Source organism: Neofelis nebulosa, chromosome 6 (genome assembly GCF_028018385.1).
Source record: "Neofelis nebulosa isolate mNeoNeb1 chromosome 6, mNeoNeb1.pri, whole genome shotgun sequence".
Classification (NCBI taxonomy): domain Eukaryota; kingdom Metazoa; phylum Chordata; class Mammalia; order Carnivora; family Felidae; genus Neofelis; species Neofelis nebulosa.
The window spans coordinates 20,604,770-20,619,864 of NC_080787.1; the positions used below are offsets into that span (position 1 = coordinate 20,604,770).

General features: G+C 43.5%; 1 long non-coding RNA gene across 9 annotated transcripts in view; it reads left to right on the plus strand.

The window, feature by feature from the left end:
- The first annotated feature begins 7,317 nt into the window (after nt 1-7,317).
- The window catches only part of LOC131513784 (uncharacterized), a 44,330-nt gene continuing 36,552 nt past the window's right edge, over nt 7,318-15,095 (plus strand). The window contains exons 1-4 of one of the 9 annotated variants that reach the window (XR_009262794.1): nt 7,526-8,005; nt 8,096-8,330; nt 8,973-9,119; nt 12,777-13,047. This is a non-coding gene — a long non-coding RNA (uncharacterized LOC131513784). Of the gene's footprint in view, nt 8,331-8,972; nt 9,120-10,034; nt 11,736-12,776; nt 13,048-15,095 lie in introns of those variants that run through there. The other 8 variants (XR_009262789.1, XR_009262788.1, XR_009262791.1 and 5 more) reach the window with 8 other exon arrangements.

Below are 15,095 nucleotides of genomic sequence, written 5' to 3' on the forward strand. Positions count from 1 at the left end.
GGACAAAGCGGCTAATGAGGGGACGGGGGGTCAGAAGATATTAATGGAACGGACACTAACTAATTGTCTGAATGCCTTCACAAAATCAACAAGAAGGTCCCCAAAATTCCCTGACTTCAAGTACAAATAAGAGACCGTTACATAGCACCCAGCAGAATAAAAGCGGGAGAAAGCAATACACAACTGTAAATGCGTAGACTCTAGTAATCCTAGTTTTTGGAACCCTGTAAGTCTTCATAAAGCCCTAAAATTTCAACAAACATTGCTACTTTAGAGTGGTTTACATCAGGGCATACAGTGCGTTGCAACTTCCTCCTTCTTGCCATCCCCTATATGGGAAAACCTTCCAAGCAGTCCTCGTGTTACAGGGTCCTAGAGATAAGTTCAGTTTTAAATTCACACAAGACAATCCTTGACATTTGGAAACGTAGCCTTTAAAGCACATGTGCTGAGTTTCAATTCTCTCATCTTGTAATAAGATGACGTGGCAGGACGTCCTTACAACGGTAGTATAAATTTAATGGGGTGGGGGAGGAGATCTAGTCTCTGTGGGTCTTTGACTACATTTGTCTGTCTCATGAATAATTCTAGGCCTACAATGAAATGGAATGATGAGAGCCCTCTGGTGGCTAAATGGGCTCTTCCCCTTATTTTAGAGATAGGAAAACTAATTATCTTGTGTTTTGAAAGTTCTGTGTCTTGTTCCAATTAAGCAACTTTCTGCATGAACTTCATCTTTTCTCCACCTGTGCCCCTTCACCCTCGGGTAAAGAGATGATAAGATTTTTTATTTTCAATCTCTTTGATGCTCACCCTCGGCACATATCTGGGCAATTATTTAATCTACCTTCTGAAGAGATAAAACACATTTTTACAAATTTCATCTTCAGACATTCATCTAACAAATATCTACTGTGTATCTATAACAAGTCAAACACCATATGAGATTCTGTAAGAGATACAAGGACATTTAAAGTATAATCTCCAATTGCAAGAAGCTTATGGTACAATATAGAAAAGAATAGCCTTGAATTTTTTAAGATGTGGGTTTTGTTTTACTAAAACTTGATAATTTTTATCAGCTACAGAAATTTCTTCTAAGAGATATGCTCTTGGGTTCTCTGTCTTCTATCTGCTCAGGTCCTGTACCAGGAATCTGAGCACCATTCTGAACTTTCCCTTCTCCCACTCACCAATACAGTTATTCACCGTGCCCTGCCAATTCTGCTTCTCTTTGTTTCTATCGATGTCAGCTTAGCTTAAGGCACTGTCATTTCAGTTTATCACAGCATACTTTAAAAAATATATGTGGGGCTCCTGAGTGGCTCAGTCGGTTGAGTGTCTTGATTTTAACGCGAGTCATGATTCCAGGGTCATGGGCTCGAGCCCTGTACTGGGCTCCGTGTGGAGTGTGGAGCCTGCTTGGGACTCTCTCTCTCTCTGCCTCTGCCCCTCTCCCCAAATCATGCACTCCCTTTCTCTCTCAAAAAATTATAAAAATATATATATATTTAAAAGTTATTTTGAGTGGTTAACACACACATTATAAAATTCAAAATATACAATAATGAATGCATTAAAAGCAAGTCTGTTTCATACCCTTATTCCTTGGCTACACAGTCCCCCTCTACAAAGGCAACTACAATTCCAGTCTCTTGCATATGCTTCCAGAGATATTGCCTTCATGTGCAATCATAAATATATGTCTTTTTCACAAGTGACAACATGCTTTTCTGCACCTTGCTTTCACATCTTTCAGTACATGACGGAGAAAATTCTAAATCAGTATAAAGAGGTCTGCTGCATTCCTTTTTAAGAAGTGCATAGAATTCCATTATATGTATATTGCCATACTTTGTGTAATCAGTTCCCTTTAGATGGAAATTCAGATGGTTTCCAATCTTTTGCTATTGTAAGTCAATGCTGCAATAAAGATCTTCAAACAGACATCATTTTGCACATGTGCCAGAATATACTTGGGATAAATTTCTAGAAATGGAATTTTTGGATCAAAGGAAATGTGTATTTTTACTCTTGATAGTTATTGCCAAATTACTCTTCTTCAAGGTTTCACCAATGTCTACCTTTGCTGACAAAATATGAGACCCTGTTTCCCCAAATCTTCCAAAGTAGAGTGGGTTATACAGTTTTATGGGTAGACACGGCATTTCTCTATAGTTTTAATTTATATGATTCTTACTTTGAATGAGGTTGAACCCCTTGTCATGTTTAAGATGTATCTTAGGGGCGCCTGGGTGGCGCAGTCGGTTAAGCGTCCGACTTCAGCCAGGTCACGATCTCGTGGTCCATGAGTTCGAGCCCCGCATCAGGCTCTGGGCTGATGGCTCGGAGCCTGGAGCCTGTTTCCGATTCTGTGTCTCCCTCTCTCTCTGCCCCTCCCCCGTTCATGCTCTGTCTCTCTCTGTCCCAAAAATAAATAAAAAACGTTGAAAAAAAATTAAAAAAAAAAAATAAGATGTATCTTAATATGTATTATTTGTATGTGTTTTTAATGCACAGACTTTTGTACCTTTTATTTTTCTCTTTGGGGTTTTTTATTTTGTATTGAACTTCAGGAGCCTATAGTGGGCAGCCTCTAAGACATTCCAGATGACCTTCACTCCCTGACATCCACATTCAGTCATAGGTACCTCCCACACTGTACCAGGTGGTCTCAGTGACCAACAGTGTAGGGCAGAAGGAATGGTGTGTCATTTTCAATATTAGTCTGTAAAACACATTTGGCTTCTCTTTTGGTGACTCTTTCTCATGAGTCACTTGTTCTGGAGTAAAACCAGCTGTAACGTCAGCCAGCTGCTGGTGGAGAAGTCTACGTGGTGAGGAACTGACACCTTCAGCAAGTGACTAGGGAGGATGTGAGGTTTCCTGCCAAGATTCACATGAAAGACCTTAGAAGGGGGCCCTTTAGCCCCAGCTGAGCCTTCAGATGAGACCGCAGCCCCAGCTGACCGCAGTCTTGACTGCAATCTTACGATAGACTCTGAGCCACAATCATCCTGCTAAGCTACTCCCATATTCTTGTACCTCAGAAACTGAGAGGTACTAAATGTTTGTTGTCCTAAGCTGCTAAATTTGGGGGTAATTTGTTATGCATCAGTCAACGATAATATAGAGCTCTAAATATGTTAAGAAAATCACTCCTTTCTCTTGAGTTTGAGCTTCTTTGAGTTTCAAATACTTCTTCCTATTTGTCGAATGTCTGTTTTCCTTCGTCCTTATGATTTCTTTCCTTTTTATGTCCTTTATTTCTTCCTATGCAGAATTTTAAATTTTTACATAGTGAAATTTACCAATTTAGGTATTTTTATACCTAGAAATTATGAAAAAGGACCTATTAGAAATATTCAAAATTTTATTTTCCTCTATTTCCAATAATGAAGGGCTAGGCCATTTGAACCAACATGCTAAAATCAATGGAAAATATAATTTTCTAATCTCTTTAAAAACATGAAAAAAATAACAATTAGGAAATTATCAGACCAAGTCTAAGAGGCTCCAAGAACCCATAAAGGCAAGAAAAGCAACAAAAGCCTTTTGCCCTGAAGACATATTTGGGGGACTTACATACCTGTTTTGAAGACTTTACAGAGAAAGAAGACGTCAAAGCTCAGTGTCCACCAGGTTGAAAAGTTAATATTAGACACCTCTCTTGTGTTAACCTAGAATCCCAAAGGAAGAATCCTCAGGATAAAGATAAATCAGAAGTAAAACAAGCCACTCCTCCCCCCCCACTGTCCCCATAAAAAAAAACCTCCCAAGATAGAGATGGCATAATGTTGGATAGGGCAAAGGAGTGGGGAAACACACACACACACACACACACACACACACACACACACACACAATCTGTCCCTGGGTAGTTCTACCCAGAGGCTAGCCCCCTGAGAAATTATAACCTAAATTAAAAACCCAAGAGTGGTGCAGAAAACTTTAAGCCATGACTTAATTTGAATTGATTACAGAGAGATAGTGTCCCCACATGTCTGGCAGAAGCCAATGCAAAACTGAAAAAGAGCTCTTTCACCCAAGCCACGGTAACCACCAAAAATCGTGTCTCATAGATAGTGAGCAGTGCAAAGTCATGATAGCCTAGCCACAAGAAAATAAGTTATAAACAGTGGGAGAAAAAAAAAAAACAGCAGAAAAAAGAAACCTCACTAAGCAGATCCTGAAAGACTTAAGTTTCCCGAATGATCAGAAGCAAATTATAACATAGCTATGTTTAAAGAAATGAGAATTAAAACTACCTACAGTAAACAGGAACTTGGGGTGGGGGCAGGGAGAGTGACCTAACAGATTTGAAAAGTAACCAAACGGAACATCAGAAATGAAAAATACAAAAATGGAAATTAAAAACTCAAAGGAGGAGTCTGAGAGCAGACTCAACTAAGCTACAGAGAACAAGACGATCAAAGAAATGATCCTAACTGTAGAACAGAGAGACACAAATGGGAAACATAAGTGGGTAGTTAAGGGAAATGGAAGCTTGAAGGAGGTTTACCATGTGCAGAACCTGAAGAAAATGACATAAAAAAGCCCAACTACCAGAATGAATTAGTGGATTTACCGATAGATGATACAAGGTCAATATGCAAAAAGTAATTGACTTGCTATATATTAATAGTAAATATTTGGGAAATAAGATTTTAAAAAACACCATTTATAAAAGTGTAAAAACATAAAAGACTTAAGAGTCTTTTTGTTATTAGGGTAGAATTTATATACAGTGAAATGCACACATCTTACCTGTTTGATTTGGTGACTTCGGGCAAATGCATACACCTCTGAATCCTATCCCACACCCACCTCCATCAAGATAGAAAACATTTCCATCACTCCAGAAAGGTTACTTATGCCCCTTCCCCGTCAAAACCTGTTCCACCTCCGACCCCAGGCAATCACTTTGATTCCTTTCACCATAGATTAACATTATCTATTATAGAATTTCGCATCAATTGCATAGCATGTACTCTTTTGTGTCTAGCTTCTTACCCTCAGCATGGACATGATGTTCTTGAGGTTCCCATGTCTGTGCATCCACATTTCATCCTTTTTGTTGCTTTTAATGTGTATGGGTTTATCACAATCTGGTTTTCCATAATCCTACTGTTAGACATTGCAGTCAATTACAGTTTGAGCCATTGTAAATAAAGTTGCCATGAACAATCCTGTGCAAGTACTTTTGCGGCTACATATTGAACCTTTTTCTCTTTTCTCCTAGGAAAGTAATTAACAGTGGAACTGCTGAGTCAACATGCACTCACCCCACTATACTGGGATTACCCACAAAAATGGTTGCCCCATTGGACTGTAAGCTCTTGAAAGAGGAGGCATTAACCATGTATTTCTTGAGTTAATATACTGAGGAGAAAGCACAAGAGACACAAAATACATAAGTAGACAATATATCTTCAATCTAGCTTGTCTTGGTTATGCCATGGTACACTTCAGGGATATGAACACCTAATTAAAAAGTCTTTTTGGGGTACCTGGGTGGCTCAGTCAGTTGAGCATCCGACTCTTGATTTCAGCTTGGGTCATGATCTCACAGTTTGTGAGCTGAAGCACATCAGGATTGGGGTCTGTGCTGACAGTGCAGAGCCCGGTTGGGATTCTCTCTCCTTCCCTCTCTCTCTCTCTGCCCCTCCCCCCCATCCTGTGTGTGTGTCTCTCTCTCTCAAAATAAATACAAAATTAAAAAAATCTTCAAACATTTCTTGTAACAATTTTGTGAAATAAATCCCATGAAAAAGGCGCAAGGACTTTTGAATCTCTACGGTAACTATTTATTTTTATTTTTTTTAAGATTTTTTTTTTCTTTTCTGAGAGAGAGAGAGAGAGAGCGAGAACAAGTGGGGAACTGACAGGGAAGGAGAGAGAATCCCAAGACTCGGGGCTCAATCTCACGATCATGACCCGAAATCATGACCTGAGCCAAAGTCAAGAGTTGGTCACCTAACCGACTGAGCCACCCAGGAGCCCCTCTAATGATGACTATTTTTAAGTAGTTAATATTTATTAAGCCCTAACAATACAAAACAATTTACAATGATCATCACATTTGTGCCTCATACTCTGGAAAGTTAGTGCCAGGAGACTAAGGTTTATAGAAGTTAAGTCGTTTGCTTAATGTCACACAGCTAAAAATTGGCGGGCCTGCAATGAATATGAAAGAGGGATTTTGATTCATTATTTCAATAAGTATTACATTTCAGTACTTATTTTTTTTTTTAATTTTTTTTTTCAACGTTTTTTATTTATTTTTGGGACAGAGAGAGACATAGCATGAACGGGGGAGGGGCAGAGAGAGAGGGAGACACAGAATCGGAAACAGGCTCCAGGCTCTGAGCCATCAGCCCAGAGCCTGACGCGGGGCTCGAACTCACGGACCGCGAGATCGTGACCTGGCTGAAGTCGGACGCTTAACCGACTGCGCCACCCAGGCGCCCCAGTACTTATTTTTAAAAAGCTGTTTTGGTCCAAATTTTCCGACACCAGAAATAAAAATGATCATAACAAAATCTGCATCACCTGTGTACTATAGGGATCCAAGGATCTCACTTATTGAATAATAATTTATTCTGTAAGCAGAAAAGCACGATACACAGGTAGCATCTCCCCCTCATTGTCATTACCGTCACCATCATCATCATTTTTTTTAAAAAGTTTTAAATGTTTATTATTGAGAAACAGAGAGAGACAGAGCGTGAGCATGGGAGGGTAGAGAGAAGGGAAGGCACAGAACCCGCAACTCAGCAGGCTGAGCTGTCAGCACAGAGCCCGGTGCGGGGCTCGGACTCGCAAACTGCGAGATCATGACCTGAGCTGAAGTCACACACTTAACCGACTGAGCCACCCAGGCGCCCCACCATCATCATTTGACCACCTATTAACCGTGTGTCCTTAGGTATGTGACTGTTAACTTCTAAAAAGGAGATACTAATCCTACCATCACGTTGTGACAATCAGAAGATACAATGTATCTTACATCACCTTCCACCTGCTCTTACTACGGTGCTTTTCCTTCCTGGCCAACTGGTCAACCCCTGGTAGGGTGGAGGGCTCCCAGTCAGTATTCTCCTGCTCTCAGCCTTACCAAAGCTTTTGCACAGAGCCACTATTCAGAATGTCCATTACAAAAGTATCTGGGGCCAGTTTCCAGCAACTTGTCCAAGCATTGGCAAACCCCAGCCTCCCCTGTTCTCTCATGGAAGCTTGCAAGTTTCGAGTTTAAATGCCGCACCTCTGACTTTTCGGTAAATAGAATAAAGGGTGTATAAACTGGCGGTCGATTTTTCTAAACACAAAGTACCGCGCTTACAACCATATTCATTTCTACGTCAACCAGGAAATATGATTTACACTTTGTTTTGCTATTTTGAGTTATCTTCTGAGCCTTGGAACACTGACATTATATTATCCTCAATGGAAAGCATCATTTGCAGAGGAAATTTGAAAGCTACAAGGCCTCGCTGCATCACAGGCCACGTTCATAACTACAGAGGGAAGGGACAGGGGTGCAACTCTTCTGACCTCATAGCCACCAAGAGGGGTTGGTGGCCAGTTGATTCTGCTGCAGCAGTTGGCACACGACCCCGTTCCCCGCCAAGCCTGGGACTGTCAAAGAAAGGGATCACGTAGACTCCATAGGGCTCAAAAGCTGCCAAGACCCTGGTGGCCCTCCGCTTGCTCCTATGCCAAGGGATGGGCAGTGAATGCCTAGTCAACATGAAGAACCTCAGACAGATGTGACTCTGCCCAGAGCCAGGCCGGGGCAGCCACCAGCCTGATCCCTCTACGTGCCCCCCCCCCCCTGCCCAGCCCAGTCTGGCCTGATGCCCCCGAGGTCCGTGCGCCTGCTTCCCGTCCTCACTCTGCTCCTCCCGCAGCAGCGCCTTCTACCACGCATGCGCTCCGCCCCTCCCTCTGTCACGGTGCCACTGGCTTTCTGTCACGCTCCCCATTTCTGTCCCAAGGGTTACAAGTAAACTGCCACCCGAGGTTGCTAAATTTGTTCACTCTTTTTTACGGTTTCCTCTACTGAGGTCACGTTGGCAGCTGTTTCCCTATTTAGGAACTTAAATGCAATCTTCCGGTGGGTATCCTGGGAAGCTATTCTGTGCAGCACCACGCCGCCACCGGTGACTCCTCTTCCTCCCTCCACCTGCTCTGTGCTCTACAGACAACAGTTAGTCCCTCACTGCTTCCGGCCCCAGGTAGGCCTGCCTTTCAGTTCACCGGAGCTCTCCTGCCGGGAGTCACGGACAAACACCTCATTCCCTCCTCGCTGGGAACTGGATGCAAATATGGTGAGTGGGGAAAGTCATGGTCGGAGTCTTCATTCTTCAAACGCAGAGGCCTTTCCCACAAAGGGTCCCCAGGGCCCCCGCTGGCCATTTGTAAATTGATCCACGGGCCCTGGGTTTAGCTGGTCAGAACAAAATAGACCTGCTCTCAGGTGCTCTCACACTGGTTACAGCCCCAACACCCAACACGTGATCCAAGAGCATAGCCTCCAGCACTGCACGTGGTGGGCTGCCCACCCCCACCCCTCTTGCCCAGCCGCGGGCCAGTGACCCCTGAGACGACTCTGAAGAAGGCAGTGGTTTTGTGTTTGTGTGTTTGGGATTTGTTTGTTTGGGAGGGGCAGAGAGAAGGAAAGACGGAATCCTCGGCAGGCCCCATGCCATCAACGCAGAGCCCGATGCAGGCCTTGAACTCACCAACGGTGAGATCATGACCTATGCAGCGATCAAGAGTCGGCCTCCTAACCGACTGGGCCACCCAGGCGTCCCTGTGTGTTGGTTTTCTTTTTTTTTTTTTTTAAACTGTGCTTTGTAATCATCTGTTCTCAAAGATGATGCTTCTTTTTTCATTGGTTTCCCATTCTGTCCGTGGTGGAAATGCAGGGAGTCTGAGAAGATAACACACAGGCTTCTGGTTCATTACAGGGCAGGTGTGAACCCTAGATGTGAACTTGAGCCCGTTGGAAGGTACGTTTCTAAGGTGCAAGCCCATTCTGAAGGATCATCCAGGACATGTCTTCCCTGGAGAGCCCCACGGTAGCAGACACTTGCCTCCTGAAGGGTTGAAGACAGGTAGAGATTGTTCCGTTTGACCTCTGAGTTTGACTGGAGGCAAGTCCTTTAAACCTACACAGGCCACTCAAGCCCCCATGGTCCCTCTCTGTGTCTCTGAGAGCCTAAATGTCCCTCAGTGTTTTTTGATAACGGCCTCTTCGTTTTCACAGACTGACCTATTAGTTCCATTTGTTTATTAGAATCAAGGTACCCTTATTTATTGGAATATCAATGGGCGGAATGACACCAAGAATTATAACAGCCCAGAGAGGGCCCGAGGTCATACGCAGGAGCCTGAAGAAAAGTGAAGGCAGAGAAACAGTCAAAATAATATGTTACATCCATGGTATCTGTCACAGTTTATGAGGCACTTTTACATGTATGATCTATAATAATCGAAGTTCTTGGTGGCAAATCACAGAAGCACGTTCTGGCTAATGGCAACAGAAATAAATGCATCGGAAAGGCAATGTATCAGTTCACAGGATTTACACGAACACCAAACACGGAGAACAGTCAGGAACGAAGGGGACCTGGTTCCATGTGGCACGACCACATGGTCACATCCTGTCTGAAAGCTGAGCGAGGCACTGCTCCCCCTGCCTCTGACCTCAGGGGTTGACCTCTAATAGTCTCTGAGTCTTTGTGTCCCTCCCCCGAGATTCAAAGTTCCAGGTAGGCACATCTGCTTGATCTCGCCTGTGCCCCAGTGGTCGGAATGGGGGGGGAGTGTCAGGCGAGAAGAGAGAACGTCCATTTCCTTCACCCCTCACCTCTTGGTGTTTGGTACTGAGTAGCTGTATTAGTTTCTACTGCTGCATAATAGCTAGCACAGACTTAGTTTAAAATGACAGTCACCTATTACCTTACAGCTTCTGTGGACCAGAGTTCCACCACATTCTTAGCTGGGCTTTCTGCTCATGGTCTCACCAGGTTGTAATGGAGGCATTGGCTGGACTGTATTCCCACTGGGAGGCTCAACTGGACAAGAGCCTGTTTCCAAGCTCCCTCAGATGATGGTGGAATTTTTTTATTTGCAGCCGTATGTCTGAAATCCCTGATTTCTTGGTTGCTATCCACTGGGGACCATTTTCAGCTCCCTGAAGCCACACTCACGTCCCTGCCAAGTTCACAGGCCCACCCTCCATAGAGAGCTCACAGCAAGACTGTTGACTTCAGAGTCAGCAGGAGCACCTCTCTGGCTTTATATCTCCCTTTAGGAAAGCTATCGTTCCTCTTTCAAGGTTCACTTGATTAGGCCAGGCCCACCCTTTTTGATGAACTCCTAGTCAACTGATTAGTAATCCTTTCATAGCAGTAAAACCCTATCATGGTCACAGGTCCTGCCCACACTCAAGGGGAGGCAATTATACAGGGTATATAAACCAGGGGATGGGAATCTTGGGGGCCCATCTTTGAATTCAGCTTATCACACTGGAAAATGTCAAGCACTTCCCTACTTTTAATCTCCTTGGAGCAGGAGATCAGGTATAAACTTTACAGATTTACAGAGGTTAAAAAAAAAAAAAAAAAAAAAAGACTGAGAAGCCAGAGTGATTTGGTTCTAGCCACAGAGTTAAGAAGTAGTTGGATTGGAAGTGGTCATCAGAGCTTTCCAAAGGTAAAGGGAAATAAGCAGTAACAAATATAGACATTCATGAAAATAAGTTATGTGATCATACGTGGTGCTACAGGCTCTGATGGAAAGAAGAAAGGAAGAGCAAAGATGGGAAATTATGACTAATGAACCCACGTCCTGCTGTAGGAGGCCATTCTGGACCTACTGGAAACAATGCCAGTAAAGAACATGAGCTGTCCGTCTGATGTCAGAGAGAATAACAGGCATCTGGGGCGTGATTGCTATATTTAAAAGAGGGAATTCACAGCAACTTTCAAAGGTGAATGGACGAGTTGGCACAGGTCTCCCGAAAAGACCAAACAGGAGCTAGAGAGATCGCCACTGAGACCCTGAAGTTTTCTCTAGCTCGACCCTTCCTGTTCTTCCCTTCACAGCTCAGAGACCAGCCTGTCTCCTAAGGAATCGTTCTGTGACAGGCTTATCAAAGAGACCTTGAGCTTATGTCCAGCCAACTATATTATTTCCTGTATCATCAGTCTGAAATTTTCCCTGAAGACGTTTTTTTAATTTTTTTTTTTTTTATGAGTTTTATGTAGTTAAGTAATAATCTGTACACCCAACCTGGGGCTTGAACTCACAACCGTGAGATCAAAAGTTGTATGCTCTACCAACTGAGCCAGCCAGGCACCCCTCCCCCAAAAGATTTAGATATTTAGATTTTAAAAGGTAGGATATCGAGGGGGCGCCTGGGTGGCTCATTCGGTCGAGCGTCCAACTCTTGATCTCGGCTCAGGGCATGATCTCACGGTTCGTGAGATTGAGCCCAAGTCAAGGCTCTGTGCTGTCAGCATGAAGCCTGCTTGGGATTCTTTGTCTCCCTTTGTCTCTGCCCTTTCCTCGCTCATTCCCACTCTCTCTCGAAATAAATAAATAAAATCTTATAAAAAAAAAAAAGCTAGGATATAGAATGGTAAAAGGGTTAAGGTTCTCAATGATACAGCTTGATATTCTGCAAATAACAAAATTTTGTTTTTCAAGAATATACAAGTAAAAGCTGGATAGGTCTTTGAACCCATGTCTGTGCATGAAAAACATACGTGTAAAGCAGTGAGAGCAGAGTTTTAAAAAATATATTCAAATGTGTCCGAGCACACAATAATATATTTAACTTCTATTCACACATATGCCACATGAAATGAGTAATAGTAAGTTACTGGAAAACCTTTGTACCGATCCTGGCCATGCCACTGTCCAGCCGTGTGACCCTGGAGATATAACTTAGCCTATCTAGGCCTCAATTTTTCTCATCTACAGGGATAAAAAGTTAGAAATTTTGATTTCTAAAAACTCTTCCAACTTTAAAATTTAGTAGTTCTTCAGTAAGCTGGTTAATGTGCAACAGTCCATATTGGGAAAGAACATCCTACTTTTCCATCTTAGATGAGAGGGCTACCTCTTGATAATCACGGGAGACCATGAACTTGATTGCACTTTGGATTACATTCAACTAAGCCTATCGTCCAGCCCTTTTGGTTATTCTGGGATACTTGCTGTCTGTAGAACTACTTTCCATAGCGATATATATCTAGCTATTTAGAATTACGCACATGTGCACGCGCGTGCACGCAAACACACACACACACACACACACACACACACACCAAAAATACGAAGACAGCAGCAGGGTCAGCGGGTTAACAGGGAGGAGTAGCTGAGTTAGCCAAGGCCTAGAGGACGAGAGAATGGAAGAATTCCCAGGCCCTCAGAGCTTTTGCAAATTGACATCATCCATATGTATCACCATTAATTATAATAATCATCTCCTACAACAAGTGCTCTGCTTGACCCTATGCCCATGTTTTATTTATTTATTTTTTAAGCATTTCTACCTCCTTTATCTTCTCTCTGAGCTGATTAATTAACTGCAGTGAAAGATAAGAGAGGTCTCCGCCACATGGTCTTTTTGGCCTATCCCTGCTTCCTACTATCTTACAACACTTCTAACGCTTTTTAAAAAACAACAGTTACATTTTAGCGAGACCAACAAGAGATCTGGCTCTGTTCTCTTAACCCCTCACTTTCCATTTTTATTGCAGCGGAGCAAGGCACCGGGATGAGAATCCAAACCCTGTCTAGACTACAAGTAGGCTCTCTGGGACACATGCCCACTCTTTTTCCAGTCTATGCAAGGGGAGTGCATATTCTTGCTATGACCTTCTCAAAAGCCAACAGTATTCTCTTCCAGAGAGATATGGAATCACACCTTTTTAGAAAAAGAAAAAAAAAAAAAAAAACGGCTGTCCACTTTGTTGCTTCACTTATCCCGCCAACCAACACAGTTGAACATCCTCTGAAGTTATCGTTGAGGTAACTTAACGCGTGGTATCTCAGGTTTGTCATCCACAGTCCAAATTTCAACAATTCCTCTCTTGTCCACTACCTTAACTTACTCTCTTTACACTTAGAAATTACCTGCAAATTGCCTTACTCAATGCGCATGGTGCTTTCATTACTCAACCTTTCTGAGGTCAAGTTTTTTGTTTGGCTTATTTAGAGAGACATAGAAAGTGGGGGAGAGGCAGGGAGAGAGAGAGAGAGAGAGAGAGGGGAAGAGAGAATCTTAAGTAGGCTCCGTGCCCAGTGCAGAGTCCAATTCGGGGCTCAATCTCACAACACTGAGATCATGACCTGAGCTGAAATCAAGAGTCTGACACTTAATCAGCTGAACCACTCAGGCACCCCTGAGGTCAAGTTTTTATTAAGCACTCTGTTCTACGTGAAATTCTCCCCACCTTTGGCTTCTGCGCCTTCTCTCCTTTTTTTTTTTTTTTCTTTTCCCTCTTACCATTCTAATCATCCCTTGTCGGTCTTCTCTGGGGCTTTCCTTTCTACCTGCCCCTGAAATGTAGCTTTGATGCAAGCTTCATAGCTTTGATGCAGGCTGGCTGGGTCCGAGGACTCAGAGGGGAGTCCTTGGCTTCAGGCAGGATAGAAATCATGTGTAAGCCAAGGAGAAGTGAGAGCAGAGTTGACTGAAGATGTGGAGTGTAGACACAGACAGAGTGTCTGGGAAACTCAGAAGGGAAAAGAGAGTGAGTCCCATCTTTGCTCGGGGTCTGGGGTTTCTCTTGAGGGTTGTGGTACCGTGCACGTGTCTTCTCAGGCATCCAGGAACAAATGCGAATGTGTAGGTGTCCTCCATAAGTCACTTACGCCCTGGAACCTGGGGGTCTTGATGAGTCCGTGGTCTCTGTGCTGAAGGACTCCAAAGAAATCATCAACACCATGACCTTCACAAGGAGGACACACACGATCTGTTCTATAAGGCCTGTGTAAGGCGGGCGTGTAGGTCCTAGCAAGAATAGAAGCAGAAAAAGGAGTGGAAAAAGCAGTTTTTCCTGGGATCTCTTTAGTTTCCCTGCCTCAGCCTCATCCCATAACCCTTTGCTCCTTTTATTCATCCCACTTTTCCAGGCAGTTTCATCTAAATTCGTGATTTCACTTCCCATCCCTTCAATGACTACTCCTTAATCTATTTCTCCCCCAAAGACCTCCCTTCCGGAGTCCAGAGTTATGGATTCAGATACCTACTAAGAATCACCATTCACATGTTGACCAGATATCGTACGCTCAACTGGGCTATCTCCGTGTACTTGGGCTGCCATAACAAAACACCATAGAATGAGTGGCTTAAACAACAGAAACTTCTTTTCTCACGGTTCTGGGGGCTGGGAAGTCCAAGATCAAGAGACCAGACAGTTCAGTTCCTAGCGGGGGCCTCCCTCCTGGCTGACAGACGGCAACTTCTCTCTGCGCACGCACTTGACCTTTCCTCAGTGCATGCTCACGAAGAGAGAATTCTTTGTCTTCCTTTTCTTTGAAGAGCACTGACCTCATCATGAGGGTGCCATGCTCATGGCCTTATCAACCCTAGCCGCCTCACAAAGACCACATCTCTAAATACCATTATCACGTTGGGGATTAGGGATCCAACATATGAATTGGGGGGTGGGGGGGCCCACAAACATTCAGGTCATAATATGGGCCCAAACCGAATGCCTCATCTTCCTTCCCAGACCTGCCCCACATGTGCTATGGGTCATGTCAATGGGAGACACTACCACCCACCCAGCTGCCTGCCTGGCAACCGGAAGGGCTCTCTTTCTAGGTTCTCTGCACCTGTTTCCTCATCTGTAAAACAACAATAGTATCTCCTTCACAAAGAGTTAGATCAAATGAGCTGATACGTGTAAAATGCTAATGAAATTCAGGACACTAAGTTATCAGTAATATTGACTTAGATTCTCTCTAAAATAATGTTTTTAACCAGCTCCACAAAAATGCTTCAGATCCTACCTTGCATAATACCCTTGGGACTAACCACCTTCCCCCGACCTCTTCCTCTGCTACCTTGA